At 44.0% G+C, this 19,575-nt stretch overlaps 1 protein-coding gene across 2 annotated transcripts in view; it reads right to left on the bottom strand.

Moving 5' to 3' along the window:
* GLI3 (GLI family zinc finger 3) overlaps nt 1-8,708 on the bottom strand; it is a 292,643-nt gene extending 283,935 nt beyond the window's left edge. Inside the window, exon 1 of one of the 2 annotated variants that reach the window (XM_027835941.1) lies at nt 8,676-8,708. The gene's annotated coding sequence lies outside the window, so the exon portion shown is untranslated. Of the gene's footprint in view, nt 1-8,291; nt 8,346-8,675 lie in introns of those variants that run through there. The other variant, XM_027835940.1, reaches the window with a different exon arrangement.
* Between the last annotated feature and the right edge of the window lie 10,867 nt (nt 8,709-19,575).

The raw sequence follows: 19,575 nt of genomic DNA on the forward strand, positions 1-19,575 counted from the left end.
ATAACCCCTCTGACAGCGGATTTCATTAAAGAGGTGTGTGTGTGTGTGTGTGTGTGTGTCTATGTGTCTGTGTGTCTGTGTCTGTGTGTGTGTGTGTGTGTGTGTAACAGAAACAGACAGACAGAGAAACAGAGTCAGAGAGACAAAGAGACAGAGAGACATAGAGGAAGACAGAGGAGAAAGAGAAAGAGACAGAGAGACAGACAGAGGGGGAGAGAGGGGATTCTAGGTTGAGGTAACAGGTTTTCTTTACTAAGTTAAGCACATTTAACATTTTAAGACTTCCGCTTATTTGCTACAACCTCTTGAGAATCTGCCAAATATGAAATAAACACCAAGCACTATCCCACTTAAAAGTCTGGAATGGCTTTCTTTTTAATATGAAATTTAGATTTTTCTGTCATCTGCTTTTGAAAGAATAAAGGCAGGAGCAGCCACTCTACCAAACCCCCAGCAGCCAGTGGTGCAGTTCTCTGAAATATCTAAAGGGAAGGACAAGACCCCTCTGCTCTTAAACATATCAAAGAAAAGGATATGACCCTTGTCTCATAATGCTTGCTGGCCCTCTTCTTCCAGGACAGATGGGTTTCCCATAACATCTAAATATTTAGTTCAGGGTATTGCAGTTTGGCTTTGCTTACATGGCAGAGTAAAATTGAAGATTTTAATTCTTCCTGCCAGGAATGGCTATCCTAGGGAGAGCCTGAGCTGGCATTCTCTTTTTCTTTGGTGTTTTTCACGGCCTATCTTCCAGGCCCAAACAGAAAGTTCTCTAAGACACCAAGCTAAATCTATGCATTAATCTATAAGTGAAGCTCATCAATGAAGCACATTGAGGGCTATACTTCCCTTGATTCTGCATCTCAAAAAAAAAAAAGTTTAGCCCTGAACTCATCGTCTTTCTAAGATTCTGCCCTCAACTACAGAACAAATTTTTTTTTAAAGCATTGCACATTTTTATCACCTTTCTGAAAAAATCTAAATGTACAAATTAAACCAAATGACCTCATGGTGATGACACTTGCAATTCTTGGAATCCTGTTTCTGTCTTCATTAGATTTTGTGGGGAAAGGACAGACTGTTCCATCAAGCAGAGATCTCCCCACCAGTTCTAGACAGTTGCTTCAAAGATGCCCCAAAGTATCAGCTCCATATCCTCATCCAACCCTAGTCCTAATCTTCTTTCTATCATGGCCCTGAAGTGTGAACAAGCCATTTTTTCAGTTGTTTTTCAAACTCAGTATTTCTCCTGCCTGTATCCTTAAATCCACCCTCCTAGCAATTTTCGTAAGGATTTCTGCCCGGTGCCTGAAGCTGCTCCAATGGGGAAGGATTCGAGTTCCCCTCATCCTACTGCAGCTCAATTCAATCAGTTCAACCTCTGAATTCTTTAGCTGCCTAAAGAAAACTTCATTCATGCAAAATCCAAGATCTAAAGTGTCAAGCACCCAGAGTCCCCACAAGCCTCCCAGGTTGGCTGAGACCTTCAGTGCTGGGATTTCATTTCATGTACATGGCTCAGAATGGCAAGCATTGTCCTAAAGTGACAGTGACAACTTGGGGTTCAGATTATTCCCTTTAAGGGATCCATACATCTTATTTAATGAAGGCTTCATTCTTCAAGCAGGCTGCAGGGCTGCCTGCAGGATTCTTGTACATGTAGCCAATTCTCCAGGTACTGAATTCTTTTTTGGACCAAAAAAAAAAAAAAGAAAAGAAAATACAAAACTACACAAACCAAATTTAAACAAACCAGAACAAAATAGAAAAAGGAAACAGAAAATGAAGCTTAGCACTGACCCAGCATGTGAGGGCTCCTACATTCCTGGAGTCTGAGCTCTCTCCTCCAGATCTGATTGGAGATGCAGATTCTCTCTCTCTCTGTCTCTCTCTCTCTGTCTCTCTCTCTGTCTCTCTGTCTCTCTGTCTCTCTCTCTCTCTCTCTCTCTCTCTCTCTCTCTCTCTCTCTCTCTCTCTCTCTCTCTCTCCACTCATGAAAAGAGGGGTTTTTTTTAAAATATCATACAACCTTTTCCAAGAAAGAAAATGCAGTTGAAAAATTCTCGCTAAAAATAAGCAAGTCAAATGACTCCCCACTACATTTGAAAGTTATTAAGGAAGTCAGCATCACTGCTGTATGGGACTCCTCACGCTATAAAAAATGCACCCACCCAGCCCATTAGTACACCTAATTTTGTGGTTAAATTACTTTTTCTTAGGTACCAAGAAAATAAAATTATTACCTTTAAGATTGAGAGAGAGAGAGAGAGAGAGAGAGAGAGAGAGAGAGAGAGAGAGTATTGGCCTCCCTAGCTAGCTATTCGAGGCCATCCATCCCAGGCCGTTCCAATTTGGTGCAGGTACAATTTATATGAAGTGTGCATGCCGTGACAAAGGCACAGTGTGAAGCCAACACAGTCTTTAAGAAACTTTCCTACTAAATCTCTTCGGAAAGCAGCTTGAAAAGAAGGCGAGGATTACAGTCAGCTAGAAGGTAGGGAGGGGACTTACCTCGAGCCTAGCCAAGCGGAAATCAGGAGCCGTAATTCTCCCAGGCGACAGAGTACACTTTCCAAGCTGTAATGGTGTGAAGAAGTCCTGGGCAGCCTCGCCTGCAGGCAGCACTAACCCGCTGATGACTAATGACGGGGCTGCCCAGACAATGAATTTGGGGAGTGAAAACGAACTGAAACCAGGCAGCACCTTGACAAATGGGCTTTCACTCTTTCATTCATTGAATAACCTTTAAGCACCAAATTGGCTCCAGATCTCTGGGGATTTGGGCGGGCGTGGGGTTGGACAATGCCATGCAAAGTATTTTCCTTTTTAATTAAGACTATTATGCAAAACGTATAAACATCATTACAGTGAGACAAGTATAGGCTCAGATACAGAGGCCAAGGCGGGAGGGAAGGAGAGAAAGAAGAAGGGAGGAAGGGAGGGAAGTAGAAAAGAAGAGAAAGAGAAAAGGGAGACGAGAGTGGGGGGGAGGGGAGGCTGCATTTGTGAAAGGGGAAGAAAAAATTTAGAAACTCCCAATGTGATTTTTTTTTTTCATTCACTAGGTGGGAAGGGCTGTAACTCCGCTTCGCCAAGACACAATTTCTGACCAAAGAAGTGTTGTGGGATTTTAAAAAGCAGCACACAAAACAATTTTGAAAAGTGGGCAAATCAGTGGTTAAAAAATCTGGTTCTGAGTTCAATAGTGTCATTGAAATCCCAAGAGAAAAGAAGAAAAGCAAAAGACAGATTTTTAGAGACTAATCAAATAGAAAAAGTGCAAAAAAAAAAAAATCCAGGTCCTTTAAAGTTTCTAATTAAAGGACCTGACAAACGCCCCCCCCCAAAAAGAATCAACTACACCCCGCCTCAATATAACTCCGTTTTCTACAATGTGGGGTGTGTTTAACAGACAGAATGCAATATCTAAAATGTCTCTAAATTAACAAGTACCACTTACTCCAGACGGCAATGCCTTTAGCAGCTCCTAAAAACTTCAGAAAAGGATCTTAAAACAGGAAGCTTAGTGAACTCATAAAACCCGTTGTTGGAGCCAGGAACACATAGCATATTTAATCTGCAAACTGTGAGCGTCTCCCATGATTTGAGCGAGATCTGAGGCATGCCCTCAAGGTTTGCTGGGATCTGGGATTAGAGAGTTGATAAGAACCTCGACTGCCCATGGACATGTTTTTCTTCTGCAGTTAAACACAAATGCGGAGAGACATTTGACTGCTGCTTGGCGTTACTGCTCCCGCTATATGAAAGCTCGGCAGCTCCTTTTGCTGTCAATATATCAAAGTTTAAAAAAAAAATCATCAAAGTGTGAAGTTTCATTTAAAGTCCTCCCCAGTCTACAGCTCTATTTCACAGGGCTAGCAAATAAGAGAAAAGATGAAAAATCAAGCTGAAAGAACTTGAAAAGTAAGTTTGCAGCGGGGCCCAAGCTTGGGTTTGGTTTACTCTGTGCGCCCCCCCCCCCCCGCCCCAACACAAACTCACTTTATTTCCTTTGAAAAAATAGACAAACCAAGTCCCCAATGGGAGGAGGACAGACAAGGGTAGGAGACGGAGCAGCATCTTCTGACATGGCAGTAAACAGCCACCTCCACCTGGGCTCGGAGGGGGCTTTTTAAGAAAGTACTTCATTTCTCTAGTCATTTTAGCTTTTTAATCGTCTCACATGATCTAAGTTGGCAGAAAATTTCTCGAATCTTCCAAAACAAATCAGACTGACTCCAGAATAGGAATGCCAGCAAAAACTAAACCCTTCTTCAAAGTATTCTTTAGCTAGGGATTTACAACAATTGCAGTAAGAAGAAAAGTCTGACTTTTAAGATAATCTACTATAGTCTAAAAGCATTAACATTCCATTACGAAGGTTTTCCTGAGGATTTCACGACTCACTGAGTCACTCTTCCTTCAAGTCTGTTTTTTCTTACTGCATTACTGTCTTCGTACTGGCAACAAGCTCATTCAAGGGTTTCCTTTCATAACCTCCCCACCCCCAGCCTCCAAAAACTGGATCTGGGCTCAGTAAGCAGCCTACCTTATTTGGCGGAAAAATGTAAGCCCTAGGTCCAGCTCTTCACTACCTTCCTTCCTTCCTTACCTCCATTCTGCGGAAGAGGGGCAGCTTTGAGGGCAGCCAGGTAATTAGGTGCATTTTGCCGGGCCAGAAACAAAGGCTGCCTCCGATTTTGCAGCCTGTCCATTCACAAGATGACAGCCCCCTCTTCTCTTATATGAGCTGTGGAATACTTCAAGGCAGTCACTTCAGTGGCCGGAATCCCCTCTTTCCCTCTGGGTCAAAGAGGCAGCAGGTGAAGGAACCTAGACTATCCCTCTGTCCTGACCACTCCAGAAACCCAGCTCTGCCCATCAAGGTAAAGGGGATCAGGTACCAGTAGGGACCCATTTTCATTAAAGCCAACTTTTAAAAATGGGATTCTACTAGTGTTCAAGCAGAGCTCTGTGGGGGAGACTACAGTCCATACCAGATACTCACTGGGCTTGCTGGAGCATCCTAAAACAGCTGCCCTATCCAAGCCCTCCAATGCTGGTTCGGTCAGGCCCATGGTCTCTAACTTAACACACAAGTATAAACAAATTTGCTTCCTTCTGGACAGATAAGATCACCCCAAGTTGCACATTAGTAGATGTTTACTAGAGACCCTAGCAAAAAAGACAAAAAAAAAAAAAAAAAAGGATGTGTGCACCAGCTTGTTAAGACCAATATTTCCTTCCATAAAGAAATTCTTCATATACTTCACACTGTTTACATTGTGAAAGTCAATCCCCATTCCTGGGCTGCAGCCCCTGCCCCAGAATATAGAGCCTTCCAGCAGCTGGTCTGGGAGCATGGCTTGGATTTTCAGGGGATTTCTAGGACTCTACAACACAGCACTTTCCTCCTTCAAAATAATCTTGACAAGTGTAATTAAGAAACTGTCAGACTATTATTAATTTTTAATTTAGGACCTAAATGAAATAATTACAGAGATCAATCAGTAAGTCACCTATCCAAATTATAAAGCAATTACATAAATACTCGGAATTAATACTTTAGGCCAATCCTTGCAGATTTCAGTTAATAGTTCACTCAAACATGAAACAAACAAACATTAGCAAGAAGGGAATTGCTCTGGCTTCTTTCTTTGAAAGACTTAAGTTACATCAGCTAAGATCACCAGCCCCCATCATGTTGAATTCAGTCAAGGAGGCACTCCTTTGAAAAACTCGATTATTTCCATTAGTCAGTTCTCTATCTCCATGTTCTGACTAACTCATAACCAAATTCCTCCAATAAATTGAGAAATCATATCTCCATTTCAAAATAACTATGATAGTGTCAAGCTTTGGAAAAGTGAATATAGGTTCAAAGGAAGGAACTGGTATGGTGAGGGGAATAGAACCCCCTCCTTTAACTACTCAACTCAGGCTCCTGTGGAAGGGTGGATTAGGGTATCATACATACAGACTGGTGACAAAATGCCCAGCCAGACAAGTCAGGAGAATTGCTTAGGCCTCCCCTTTGGGTTAGCGATCAGACAGTCACTCTGTCACTAGGGACTCCAGTGGCAGCTGGAAAATGGGAAGAGTTGGCCATGATAAAGGAGGAAATGTTTTATGGAAATAAAGTTGCCCTCCCCCCACTGGAGGAGGGAGACCAGTGCTGGCCCCCTCACCGTCCCAATCTGCCCACCAGCCTTGCACAAGTTGACATGAACCCTACGGGTCATTGGCAGGATACTGAGGGCAGAAGGAGAAGACAACAGAGGAAGGGGCTGCTGGCCCCTTCCCACGCGGGCATGGCGGGCTTTCTTCCGTTCTGTTGGGCATTTTGCTAGAAGCAGAGACAATCTGGAGTTGCGGAGGGACCAAAGAAGAGGAAAGGTCCAGAGTAGGGAGGGCTTCTTCGCGGTGAGTTGCTTTTAAAAGACCTGACTCCCACCCCCTGCGTTCCATTCAATTCCGTTGAGCAAACATTTATTTAGTACCTGCGCGGTGCCGGGCACTGTGCTAGGGAAAGCTGGCCTGTGGCAGCTGCTGACTCCCTTCTCACTCAAGCCTCCTAGCTCCAGCGAGCATCTAAGCCTCATACCTACCTGGACTGATTCACACCTAAAGCCCCCTCCGCCCGAGCTGGCCCCTAAAACATGCTTTCGGGAAGAAGGAGCTAGGAGCTCGGTCCCTCAGCTGGGCCAAGCTGATCTTACCAGTAATTTGCAGTCGGAAAAAGCAGAGATGATCCCCCCCTACCCCCTACACACACACACACACACACACACACACACACACACACACACACACACACACACACACCAGCGGCGCGCTTTTGCTTGTCCCTTCCAAACTCTGCAACTATGATCCCGCGGAACCCAGCCCTCCCCCCCCTCCCCCAGTCCCCCGGCACCCTCCGGTCCCGCGACCCTCTGCGGGGAGGTCTGGGCTGAGAGGCAGGCACACCCGGCCGTGTTCAGTAAATGGAGGGCCCAGAGATTCGGCTGAAGATCAGAGCAGCCGGCAGCTCAGAGCTCGAGGGCAGCCCGCTTCCCTGAGCACCAAAGTTTCTACTTCGGCCTCAAACCGGGCAGGACAGGCAGGCGGCCCGAGAGAGCTTGGCAGCTTGGCCCCAAGTGGGGCTGGAAGAACCGGTAACAGCCAGAAGAGCCAGGTCGGCTCGGAGAGTCTTTGGGGCTGTAACGGGCCGGTACTGCGCGGGAGGGAAGGAAGGAGGGAGGAAGTAAAGGGGGGAAGGAGAAAGGGAGGGGGGGGAGGAGGGGGGGGAGGAGGCGGGGGGGGGGGGGGAGGAGGAGGAGGAGGAGGAGGAGGAGGAGGAGGGCAGACATCTCCCGGCTTTTGGCTTACTTGCTAAGTTGCTTAGGGTCTTGGGACTCGAGCTTAGGAGGGCTGTTTTCATGGCCTTTGGCGCTTCCCAAAGGCGTCTCTAACTCCCCGCCAGAGTGCGCGGGCCGTGGCCCCGGACCCCTCCTGACAGCCTAGGTACGTCCTTCTGTCCGGCCGCGGCAGGCCACCCGGCAAGAGACAAAGGACTGAAGGTCGCTCACCGGCTCCCTACCTGGCAGCGGCCGCTGTCACTTCCCGCGAAGGTCCCGCACGCCCCACTCGCGCCGCGCCCGGGCTGCCCGGGCGAGCCCCCTCCACGCGGAACGGGTGGCGTTGCTCCGCTCCTCACGACCACGCACGGGGGGAGAGGGAGGCAGCCCCGGGGTCGCGCGTTTGAGTGGATGGGTGAGTGTGAGTGATTGTGAGGGTGGAGGTGAGTGGGAGTGGGTGAGTGCGCGCGCCTGGCTGGGTACTTCCCTAGGGTTGCCCTCCTGGGCTCTGGTGGCGCCCCCCACCCCACTCCCCGCCCCGAGTGTGTGTGCCCGCCCGCCCGCTCGCCTGCCCGCCGAGCCCGGCACCGCTCTCAGTGATCTGGTAATCTGATCCCCCCTGACTCACCAGCACTGACTGACATTTCTGATTTGGTTCAACCGAGGCGGGGGCAGTGGCGGCGGCAACGGCCCCAGGAGGAAAAAGAAGAAAAAGAGAGAGAGGGAGGAAGGAAGGAAGGAAGGAAGGAAAGAAGGAAGGAAGGAAGGAAGGAAGGAAGGAAGGAAGGAAGAAAGAAAGAAAGAAAGAAAGAAAGAAAGAAAGAAAGAAAGAAAGAAAGAAAGAAAGAAAGAAAGAAAGAAAGAAAGAAAGAAGGAAGACAGAAAACCTATGGTCCCCATCCCCCGGCTCCGGTTCCGTGCAACCCAGCATGGACCGCGCAGCCCACTGACCTTTCCGAGGGGCTCCGGCCGCAGGGCGGACAGCACAGCTCGGCCGGCCTCCGGCCTCCGGCCTCCGGCCTCTGCCTCCGCTAAAGAAAGCACTTGCTGTAGCTCCGCCAGAGCCTCACATGTTGGAAAAGTTGTCCCTCGGCCCCCTTTCCCCTCCTCCCGCCCCCTCTCCCCCTCCTTCTCTTTCTCTTTCTCCCCCACCTCCTCCTCCTTCCCGCCCCCTTTCCCCGCCGCCTCCAAGTTTTCCCCGATGGGGCCGTCCCGATTTCCCGAGTGCCCGCCCTCTCCTTTTCTCCTCCCTGTCCTCCCGGGCCGCTCCCCGCGGCCCTGGGACAGAGGTTGGCGGGCCGAGGAGGGATGGGGGGCGGGGGGGGGGCAACCAACCTGGGCGGATGGATCGACGAGCCAATGGGGAACTCCAGGCGCCTGCCGCGGCCCGGCCCGGGGGGAGGGGCGAGGGAGCCGGGGGAGGGGGCCGCCGGCCCGCCCCGGGAAACTTCAGGATGGGGCTCCGCACTTTTGCTAGCTCTGTCTCTCTCTGTCTCTCTCTGTCTCTCTCTGTCTCTCTCTGTCTCTGTCTCTCTTTGTGTGTGTTGTGTGTGTGTGTGTGTGTGTGTGTGTGTGTGTGTGTGTGTGTGTCTGTCTGTCTGTCTGTCTGTCTGTCTCCTTCCCTCCTAGCTGCTCCGGGAGGAGGAGGCTCCCCTCTCCTTCCTCCTCCTCTCCTCCTCCTCCTCTGGATCGGTCGGGGTGCTCGGAGTTGGTGCTTCAGTTGCAGAGAGATGCAGGCGCCGAGGAGGAGGGGGTAGCAGGGGGGGAAAGGGGGAGGGGCCCCGGACGGGGCGGGCCCTCTCCTGGGCCCGCGAACGTTTCTCCGAACGCTGCTCTGGGAGCCACTCTGCAGCCTCGGCGGGGGGGGGGGGGGGGGGGGGCGGAGGGGTGAGGAGCACTGTGGGGAGCCCGAGCCACGCGCCTTCACTCCTAGCCGTCCCTCCAATCCTGCCCTCCTCTGCCCTCCCCTCACCTCCTCACAGACACAGATTCAGACCGGCTCCTCCTCTCCGCCGCCCCCCCTTCTCCCTTTTCCCCTTCTCCTCCCCTCTCTCCTCCTTGCGGGGCCTCATTGAGGCCCCACCCACCCAGGGGAGGAGAAAGGCAGCAGGGGCGTGATATCAGGGACTGCCACCTCCAACACCGCCCCCCCCCCCCCGCCCCTCATCCTACCCTGAGCAACTGTGTCCCAGCTTTGCAGCTTCCCTCCTTCCTGTGTCCATTTCCTCCTCCCCTGGCTCTCTGTTTTCCTGTCCACCCCTGTGTAGTTCACCTCCCTCTCAGTTTGGGCTCCCTTCTCTCCTTTTATAGCCTCACTGATTTCTTGAGCTTTGCTGTCTCTCTCTCTGTTCTCCTTAGGCATCTTCCTTCATCAGTCCAGAACCTCCCTCTCTTCAAGTAATTAACGATCTCTCAGCAATCCGTGCTCCACAGAGCTGCCAAGTTGATGCTGCTAAGGCGCAGGCAGGTCTGACCATGTCATTCCCCTGATCACAAAGCTCCAGGGCCTCCCTCTTACCTCCAGGTTTATATACAAACTATTAGTTTAAATACAAAGTGCTCTTGGTCTCAAAGACATTTATAAACCAAGTCTGACTTTTCTCTCTAGCCTGATTCCAGGAGACTCAGCCTCTAACATTCTGCTTTAGAACCAACCTGGTCTCCATGGCGTTCCCCTTCAAGGACGCCTCACTCCCAATTGCCGTGCTTTGGAACAGACCGCACTGCACCCCAAGCCTGAAATGTTCTTCCTCTTGGAATCCGCGGCTTCCTTCAAAGCTCAGCTGCTGTAGGCCTCCTGTGCAAAGGCTTCCTTAACTCTTCCCCCAAGCGGTGCTAGAAAATTCCTTTGTATTGAGTTCTCTGTGTGCATCTTTCATTCCCCCAGTAGACTATAATCTCCCTGAGGTCAGAAACAGTTCCGTTTTTGTGTCCCTCTTGCCATTATCCGGCACTTAGCTGGTCCTCCCTTAATAAATGCCTTTTTAGAAGCATTGGATGGTCCAGGGTCACACAACTAGCAAACTGTAGGAGAGGAAGTCAAACCCTGGTCTTCCGAAGTCCCCAGGTTGTCCCACCAAAGTATCTCTATTCTGGGGTCCCAGGGATTGGAGCCCTTACTGCATCCTAGTGAGTCTATTTGAAAATGCTCTTCTCTGATAAACAGACTCATTTACCTTCAGTTGTCTTCTCAGTAAAATCATTTTCCTCCTTCCCTTCTTCTATCCACCTACATCCACTCTTTCTGTTCTTATCTACCAATCCCTGACTGGTAGCAAAAAAGACATTTTCCTCGAAGAAAAGCATTGCTATTTTTTTTAAAGAGAGTTTCACCAGACGTAATGGATCCTAGGACACTCAGAACCTTTTCTTAGCCTCAGGTCCCAGTCTCAGTCAGCATAAGGGAAAATCCCTCTCCACCCACCACTCAAAGATTCTATCAGGCAGATTTGCTGATCCAAGGAGAGTGGAGGTGTAAGTGACGAGCTATTATTATTTTAATAGCATTTCTAGATTCAAACAGTTCATTGGAGGCTATTTTTTTTCTAAAAAATTTATGTGAGAACCGTGTTTCACTTCCTGGGCCATGCCACTTTCCACAAAGATCTGAGTCCAGAAGAGACTGATCGAATCAGTCGGGCCAAAGAATTGGAGCAAATGGAGAGCAGACCAAAGATGCTCTTCTTAATCCTTTCTCTTCCTCTCCCCTTACAGATACTCACCATTTTCCCCTACCCGTCTATCACTGTCACTGAACAAATATCCTTCCCTCTTTTTCCACATCTAGTCACTTTTTTCCCTCATCAAAGCACATGACTCTGCCACAGTCTCCCACATGTGAATTACAAATCCAGATTCTGGCCTGCACTCTTGACTGGGGTGGAATGGAGGGAAGTAAGGGGAGCCATAGTTAATAACTTATCAGATCAGCTAGATCAGTGTGCTTAACTTAAGCTTCATTCCAGAGAAAACAGCTGGTGCATGTTTTAGACACAAAGATTTGATTCTACCAGTTCAAAAGGCAAGAACAAAGGGTGAACAGAGAACCTTTCTACCTATGACCGAGAACACAGGGTGAGATCAGGCTCAAAGTAGTAGAGTATGAAGGGGTGATGCTGACCTTTAGAACTGTGGTAATATTTTCACACTTTTACACTTAGTAGAGACTCCCTACACCTGCTATAAAAACCTTTCTAGTATCTATATCTATCAGGAATGTATATAACAGCTACACACACACATGTATATATATATATGTATATGTATATATATATGAAAACACACACATACCACATAGATAGCTGAACTGTCACAAAACCAATATATATGTACATGTATCATATACCTATACATATACATACATGTATGCACACATACATACTTTTATACTTGAAAGGAAGCCTGAGTATAGTGGATAGAGCTGACTTCAGAACCAGGAACCCCTGTTTCGAACACATTCAAGCTGCCAAACCATCAGCAAGTTATTGAATGTCTCTAGGACTACACATTGTGAGTGGGTGCCAATTTACATTGGTGGAGGGAATGTCCTTACTGGGAGTACTTTGATATATATATGTTTCTATAACCCAAGACCCAGAACTTCCATGACCCTGGACTCAGGCTGCACCTGATCTTGGAAGCTAATGGTGAGATGATCATTTTAAGCTCATGAAAATCCCATAAACTGATCCATTCTGAACATCAAAGTATTGACAAAACCCATCAGCTCCCCTCCAAAGGAAACTGAACTGTGACCAAAGAAGAAGCAAGTCTTTCACATTCTGGTGTATCCCTCACCCTTCCAAGGAGTACTGTGGAGTCTCTCCCAGACCCAAAATGTTACTCCATGTTTGGAATCTCCCATAGAAGGCAAAACTATTCTGTGGCTATTGATCCAATAGTTCTCTTCTCATTAGACAGGTTTGCACTGCCTGAAGACCTCCCTCGTTTTATTCACCAAGGAGGATGGGATTCTGGAATCGCCAATGATCCTCTTCTTTTCCCAAAGAGCTGGATCCAAAAAATGCCATTTTCTGTCTGGAGAGTGGAAGGCTTGTTCCCCAAACTCTTGAATTTGGGAATTTTAGAACTTGGGGTTACTCATGAAGCAACCCCCAAGGTAAGAGGTACCTCTTGGACCAAATGAGAATGCAAATGTCTCCATATCATTCTTTAGGAAGTTGAATTACTGTCCTGGCTCTTGCCATCTTTGGGTGCTAGGAAAATCTACTTTTAGGATTGCTCCTCTGAGATGGTCTGAAGCTGTATGCCATATTCTGGTGCCCATGTGCCAGTCCTGACCTGTTAGTGCATTTTCATAGACTACAGAGAAGGATAGTTATTACCTCTGACTAGCCTCTGTCCCCCTCAATAAATCATCTCTAAGGTATATAATACATGTACATATATATTGATTTGTGTGACACTTCAGCTATCTAATTCCAGTCCCTGAGAACCAAGCAGGAACTCTGTGTCCCTTCAGAAAGGTGCCAGTGAGTCTATCCTCACTTTCCAGGGAGAGAGGAGTTCCTAAGAGGCCTCTAAACAAAGCATCAGGCAACATAATCTCATCAAGGTGAATGGGACATTCATTTTCATCATAGACTCACCTTTGACCAAACCTCGTACATGTATACATACATATACATATATGTTTTCACATGGGAAACTGAGGCAGATTTCACTGAGCTCCCCACTGCCATAAAGCATAAATTCTTTATAGTTTACTTTACCTTGCAGGTAAAGACTAAAATAAAAGAATTAATCCTGAGTCCCAAAACACAAACTAGCTCATCTGATCAGTGACAGCAAATATTGTTTGAATGTTTTAGTTGTAGGAGGAAACAGATTATATTATTTGACTACTTAGAGGTATGTACTTCATTGGCTCCATGATCTCATCAATTTTGGTATAAATGGGGCCTCAGCCGTGTCTCCTCACCCAGGAGTACACTTGTCCATATTGTCTTCTACATCCTCTACACATAATGAGGGTCTTCTCAAACCACCTCCCTTCCTAATCATACATAATCTACAGAGTGTGTCATTTCATTTCTTGTGTGCAAATCATCATGGATAATATAATTTTGCTGGTTTCTACTCAGTACACAGATACACAAACACACACACACACACAAAATGTATATGCCCATATGCATCCAGTTAAAATAAAGTACTTCAATACATGGCAGCCTAACTATACTGTAGTTAAAATAATGATTAAGGTGAACCTCATCTATAAATGGTCAGCCTCCCACCTACTTGTTGGCACTTGAGGGTAGAAATTTTTTTTTAATTTAAAAAAAAAATTTACCTGCAGAAATTCATTCCTTTGTATTAAGCATCACCCTCTCCTTGTTGTCTTTGAAAAATAAATACTTTTGGAAAATAAATGTCCATTGGCAAGGTAATAGTTAAGTCATTAATGTCTAAGCGAATTTATATATCAGATTGATTCCCCCCCTTATAAAAGAAACAGGATATATTATTCAAGAGCAGTGGGCAGCTATTGGCAATGACAAGGAGAGCAGATCTCAAATTCAATTTGTACAAAATGGATTAATTTTATTTCACCAAGACACATCCCTCTTATCAAAGTCCCTCATTCTATTAAAGGCATAAACATCCATCCAGTCACCCAGATTTGCAAAGACAATGTTATCCCTGACTTTTCTCTCTAGTTTACTGCCCCCATCCTTAATAATGAGGGTTCACGGCTGCCCTTCCTGGTTCAAAATGAATTCCTCAGAGTAGCAGCTTCCAGTCATGTGTAACTCAGGACTAATGGGCTCAACCTCTAGAATGATGAAGAGTCCCCTTGTTGGCTGCTGAGTCTGAAAAGCTGATGATTCAGTGGACGTTTTAAAAGAGGAGAAGACTTCTGCCTAGGCCTTCTTGGTTATGCTTTTCCTGGAAGCATTGTGTGATTCTAGTGAGGGTAAGGAAAGGTAGCTTTTATAAACTCTGCTATCTACTTTTCCCCATGCTGAGTGTTGGACTCAAGTAAGTGAACTTGCACAGGGCACCCTGACTACCATTGGCCTTTTATGTTTCTTCTTTCCTCATCATAGGCCAACCAATGTCCAGAGGTGGAGATGTCCAGACTTGGAAAAGACCTTAAAAGTGCAGCAGCAGCATCTGATTACAGTAGTTGATCATGGGAGGAGCTGAGTGCAAAGTTCATAGGAGGCATGCAATGATAGTGAGTATAGAACCAATGTGAAATATAAAATGGCTGATTAACCATCTTGCAAAATGGTTTTTAATACTTTTATGAGACAACTATAATCCTAATACCTTAACCGAGGGGAGACAAAACACAGAGGAAAAACTACATGACAATATCATTAATGAATGATGATTCCAAATTTACAAATAAAATCCTGTTGAATAGATTACAGTGAATTATTCAAGAAATCATTCACTATAACCAAGTTAGATTTTTACCAGTCATTCAAGGATTGTTCAACTTTGAAAAACAAGCAACATAACTAATAATATTAAAAATAAAAACTTCCAAAACCACATGATGATCTCAATAGTTGCAGAAAAAAACTTTTGACAAAATACAATACTCATTTATGCTAAAAATCCTACAAAGTATAAATAGGGACTTTTATAATATTATAAAAAAGCATCTCTCAAGCCAAAAGCAAGCATTATATGCAATAGAGACACATTGAAATCTTTTCTGATTAATATGGCAGTAAAGCAAGGATACCAACTCTTTCTGCTATTATTTGATATAGCTCTGGAAATGCGAACAACAGCAATGAGAAAGGCAAAAAGATAAGTAAAGAAGAGATAGATCTACCCCTATTTGCTGATGATATGATGATAAACTTGGAAAATTCTAGAGAATCAGCAAAGATACTAATTGAGACAATTAATAGCTTCAGCGTAGTTGCAGGCTACAGAATAAACCCTCAAAAATCAATTGTATTTCTATATAATAATAGCAAAATCCAAGAGACAATAATAGACAAGGAAATCCCATTCTAAATAAATACAAAACACATGAGAGTATCTAGAGACCAGCCTACCAAAGGGCACAGATGACTTATATAGATTCAATTGCAAAATTCTCCTTAAAGAAATAAAGGACTTAAATAAGTGAAAGAATATTTAATTCTCATGACAGGATCATGACAACATAAAGATAATACCATCAAAATTAATTTATACTTTGTAATGCTACATTAATCAAATTATCAAAGGGGAACCTTATAGAATTTTGATAAAATAATACCAAAATTCATTGGGAAAAACAAAAGACCTGGAATATCAAGGGAAGTAATGAAAAGAAGGATGATGGGCAATACCTCAAACTATATTATAAAGAAGCACTCATTAAAATTATCTTAAAAATAGGAAGGTTGATCAATGAACAGACCAGGTGAAGGAGACTCAGAAAGATGAAACTCAATAACCCAGTTTCTGATAAGCTGGAAAATATAAATTAGTTAGTGTAGATGTCCTGTTTGATTAAAAAAATGCTCAGTAAAACTAGTGATTAGTCTGGCAGAAATTAGATTCACCTTATACAATATCCCATAATAGTGCTAAATGAATATATGACCTTAATAATAAAAATCATACTATTAAAAATCTTAGAAGAAAAGCAGATCATATACCTCTCACAGCTCTAGGTAGGAGATGTATTGTTAACCAAACAATAAAGAGAAGCAATTACAAAAGAAGATATATAACCAATTACAAGAAACAGAAAAGCTTCTTCAAAGACAATTAATTAGATAAGAAAGGAAGTAATTGAATTGGGGGGGAGAAATCTTTGAATCAAATTTCTCTGATAGGGTTTGATATTCAAGATATATAAACAAATTAACATATGCATGCATGTGTTATATACATGCGTGTATGCATATAAATATAGATATGTATTACTAAAAGGCTTCCCCAATACATAAGTGGTCAAAGGATATGATGAACAAACAGTTCTGAAAAGGAGAATTACAAAAAACAATTAAAGCTCCCCTGAGATTTCACCTCACATCCTAGAAATTAACAAAGATGGCAATAATCAATGGTAAAGGGGTTGTAAGAAGGTGGGAATCCTGGTCCGACTGTGGTGGAGTCATGAATGTCTACAACAGTTTGGAAAGCAATTTGCAATGTTGTGAATAAAGTGACTAAAATGTCCATACCCTTTGACCCAGAGATTCCATTATTAGATTTATAACCCAATGAGGTCATTGATATTAATCAAGTCTCCATATGTACAAAAATATTTATAATAGTACTTTTTGTGATAGCAAAGGATTGGAAACAAGGTGGATGCCCATTGACTAAGGAATGGCTAAGTAGGTTGTGGTACATGAATGTAATGGAAAATTACTGTGGATATTAGAAATGATGTGTGTGATGAATACAGAGAAGCCTGGTAAGATCTACATGAACTAATACAGAGTGATGGCAGCAGAGCCACGAAAACCATAGACAGAGTGACTACAACAAAATGAATACAAAACCGAACCACACCCTCTGTCTCCCTGGGTGGGGGGGGGGGACTGACAAAAAAACCCCACAAAAACAAAAACAAACAAAAAAACTGAATATTGTCAAATTATAAAGAAAAATTACACTTCAAAAGAAGAGATATGAAAAAATGTCTCCAACCCAACCCTTTGTGAAGGTGGGAAGATTACACATTACATATATTTTCCAGATTTTTTGATATATTAATTGGTTATATTATTTTCTCCTCTTTTCCTTCTGTCTAAAATGCTATTTGTTATATTGGATAGGTCTCTGGGAGAGGGGAAGATGAGTGAAACTGGGAGAAACTATGAGGATGTAAAAACCAAAGATATCAATGAAACTTAAACAAAAAAAGAATTGCTTGTTTGCCTTATTGACTAACTTGGATGGAAAGGGAATTGGTTATATAACAACATTGTGTGTGTCCTCTTTGCTCTGATTCCTAACTGATTTAAGAATACATTATGACTCTGATTTGTCTTCTTTTAAGACTGAAAAACAATTATATATTTTTTTCTTAATGAGAGGCTTTAAAAACTTGTCACTGTGTTAACTCCATCATCAAGATACCATCAGGCCAAACCCATGCTTCCCTGGTGGACTTTTTGAAGCCCTCGATGAAAACAGCTGTTCTGCCCCAATTCTGTAGGGAACAGGAGCATTAGGAAGTTGTGAAAATATTAAGCAATCTTTCAAAACAAGCAGGCAAGGTGGGAATGCATTGTCTGTGTGCCCACAAAGCACCCAGGGAGGGGAAAACACCCACACTTACATCCCTTGAAACCCAATTCAAGATTCAGCTTGATGGACAATTCTCATGGAGAGTCCTAATTGCTTATTAACCTAGATTTATAATGCATGAACAATTACTATTTGAGGCTTTGTCTACACATGTCAAGGAACTGGTGAATTAAGGTAATTATTCAGATTATTTGAGCCAGATAATTAAGACAAAATTTTTTCTCTGTCTTAAAGTATCAGATAATTACCTTTTTCTCAAATGAAGCTGAGTGCCAGAATGAAATGACTTGCTTTATTAAGTTGTTTTACTTAAAAAAATAATTTCAACACTATATTAACTGGCCTCTCAATTCAGAAATATCAAGAGGCATGTACGTGGACTGGTGGCATTGCCAGTGGTTTGGGGGTCAATGTTGCTCCTGACACTTTCAGTCTTTGCTGCCTGAGTTCTCTGCGTGGGGGCCACATCTAATTTATGGGTGAAATGAAGATGGAAGAGCTTGCTAACACAGGGAATGAAAGAATGGAATGGAAAGAATGAGATCCAGACTAACAAAATCAAAAGAGAGCTTTGCATAGAATCACAGAATGTCAGAGGTGGAAGGGAGCTCAGTGGACATCTAGTCCAACCTATACTCAAAAGGAATTCCCATCAAAACCTGCCTGTGAAGTAGTGAAACAGTCCTCTAGGCCGTTTGGGGAGCCTTTCCTGCTAAAGACTCATCATCTTCTAAGGCAGCTTCCTCACGGGAAAGCTCTCATTCTTAGGAATCTTTCCTGACTTCAAGCCTAAACCTACCTCTTGGACACTGCCACCCATTGCTCCAGGTGCCATACTCTGAAACTAACAAAACAAGGAGAAACTTTCTTTTACCTGAGCATCAGCCTTTCAGATACTTGGACACATCTCTCATTCTGATTAAGTCTTCTCTCTTTCAGGCTAACCACACATATTTCCTTCAACTGATCCTCCTTCAATCAAGAAACTTTACCATTTCAATTGCCTTTCATAGGATGCTCTCCTACTCACCCATGCTCCACTTAAAATTAAAATCAAAACAGGATTTGACTGGAGATGTTGAGTACAGAGGGATCATCCTCTCCTTATTCTTGGAAGTTCTGTTCCTTTTAATGCAGCCAAAATTCACATAAGCTTCTTTGGCTGCCCCATCATACTGCTGATGCATAAGGAGGTTGTGGGCCACCGAAACCCCCAGACTTTTTGCAGACAAATGATATCTAATCATTCGTATCACATTCTGTACTTTTAAGGTTCTTTTTTTGAATCCAAGGATAAGACTTCACATTTGTTGCTAATAAATTTCACCTTTTTAGATTCAGTCTAGTGTTGAAGCCTGTCAAGAGCTTTTTGAATGTTGTCTGTCATCCACTGTGTCAACTTTCCTGACCAGAATTGTGTTATTTATGCATTGGATGAACCAAACTTCACCCCACCCCCTCTTTTATCCAAGTCATAGACCAAAATGGTCAAGAGCGTGGGGCCAAGTTCAGATCCCTAAGGCGCAAATTGGGGAGTCACAAGCTAGGGAACTTTTGACCATTAGTGACTACTTTTTGCACCTAGATATTCAACCAGTTGGGAAACCAATTAATTGTATTATCTTAACCCACATTTCACTCTGATATAACAAGCTTTTTCAAATCCTTTGCTCCATATGCAGTGAGATATTTATGATGTCACTTTTTGTTATAACCAAGGATTAGAAACCAAGTAAATTCCCATAAATGGGAAGGGGCAATTTTTTTGTGTGTGTGGTATATGAATGCAATGGAATATCACTATATTATAAGATCAATCAATCAATAAACATTTATCAAGTGCTTACTATATACCAGGTATTGTGCATAGCACTGGTGATAGAAAAAGAAGCAAAAGACAGTACCTGCCCTCAAAGAGCTTACAATCTAATGGGGGAGACAACAAGCAAATATATATATATATATATATATATATATATATATATATATATATATA

Source organism: Vombatus ursinus, unplaced genomic scaffold, assembly GCF_900497805.2.
Source record: "Vombatus ursinus unplaced genomic scaffold, bare-nosed wombat genome assembly UNPS02014817.1, whole genome shotgun sequence".
NCBI classification, from domain to species: Eukaryota; Metazoa; Chordata; class Mammalia; order Diprotodontia; family Vombatidae; genus Vombatus; species Vombatus ursinus.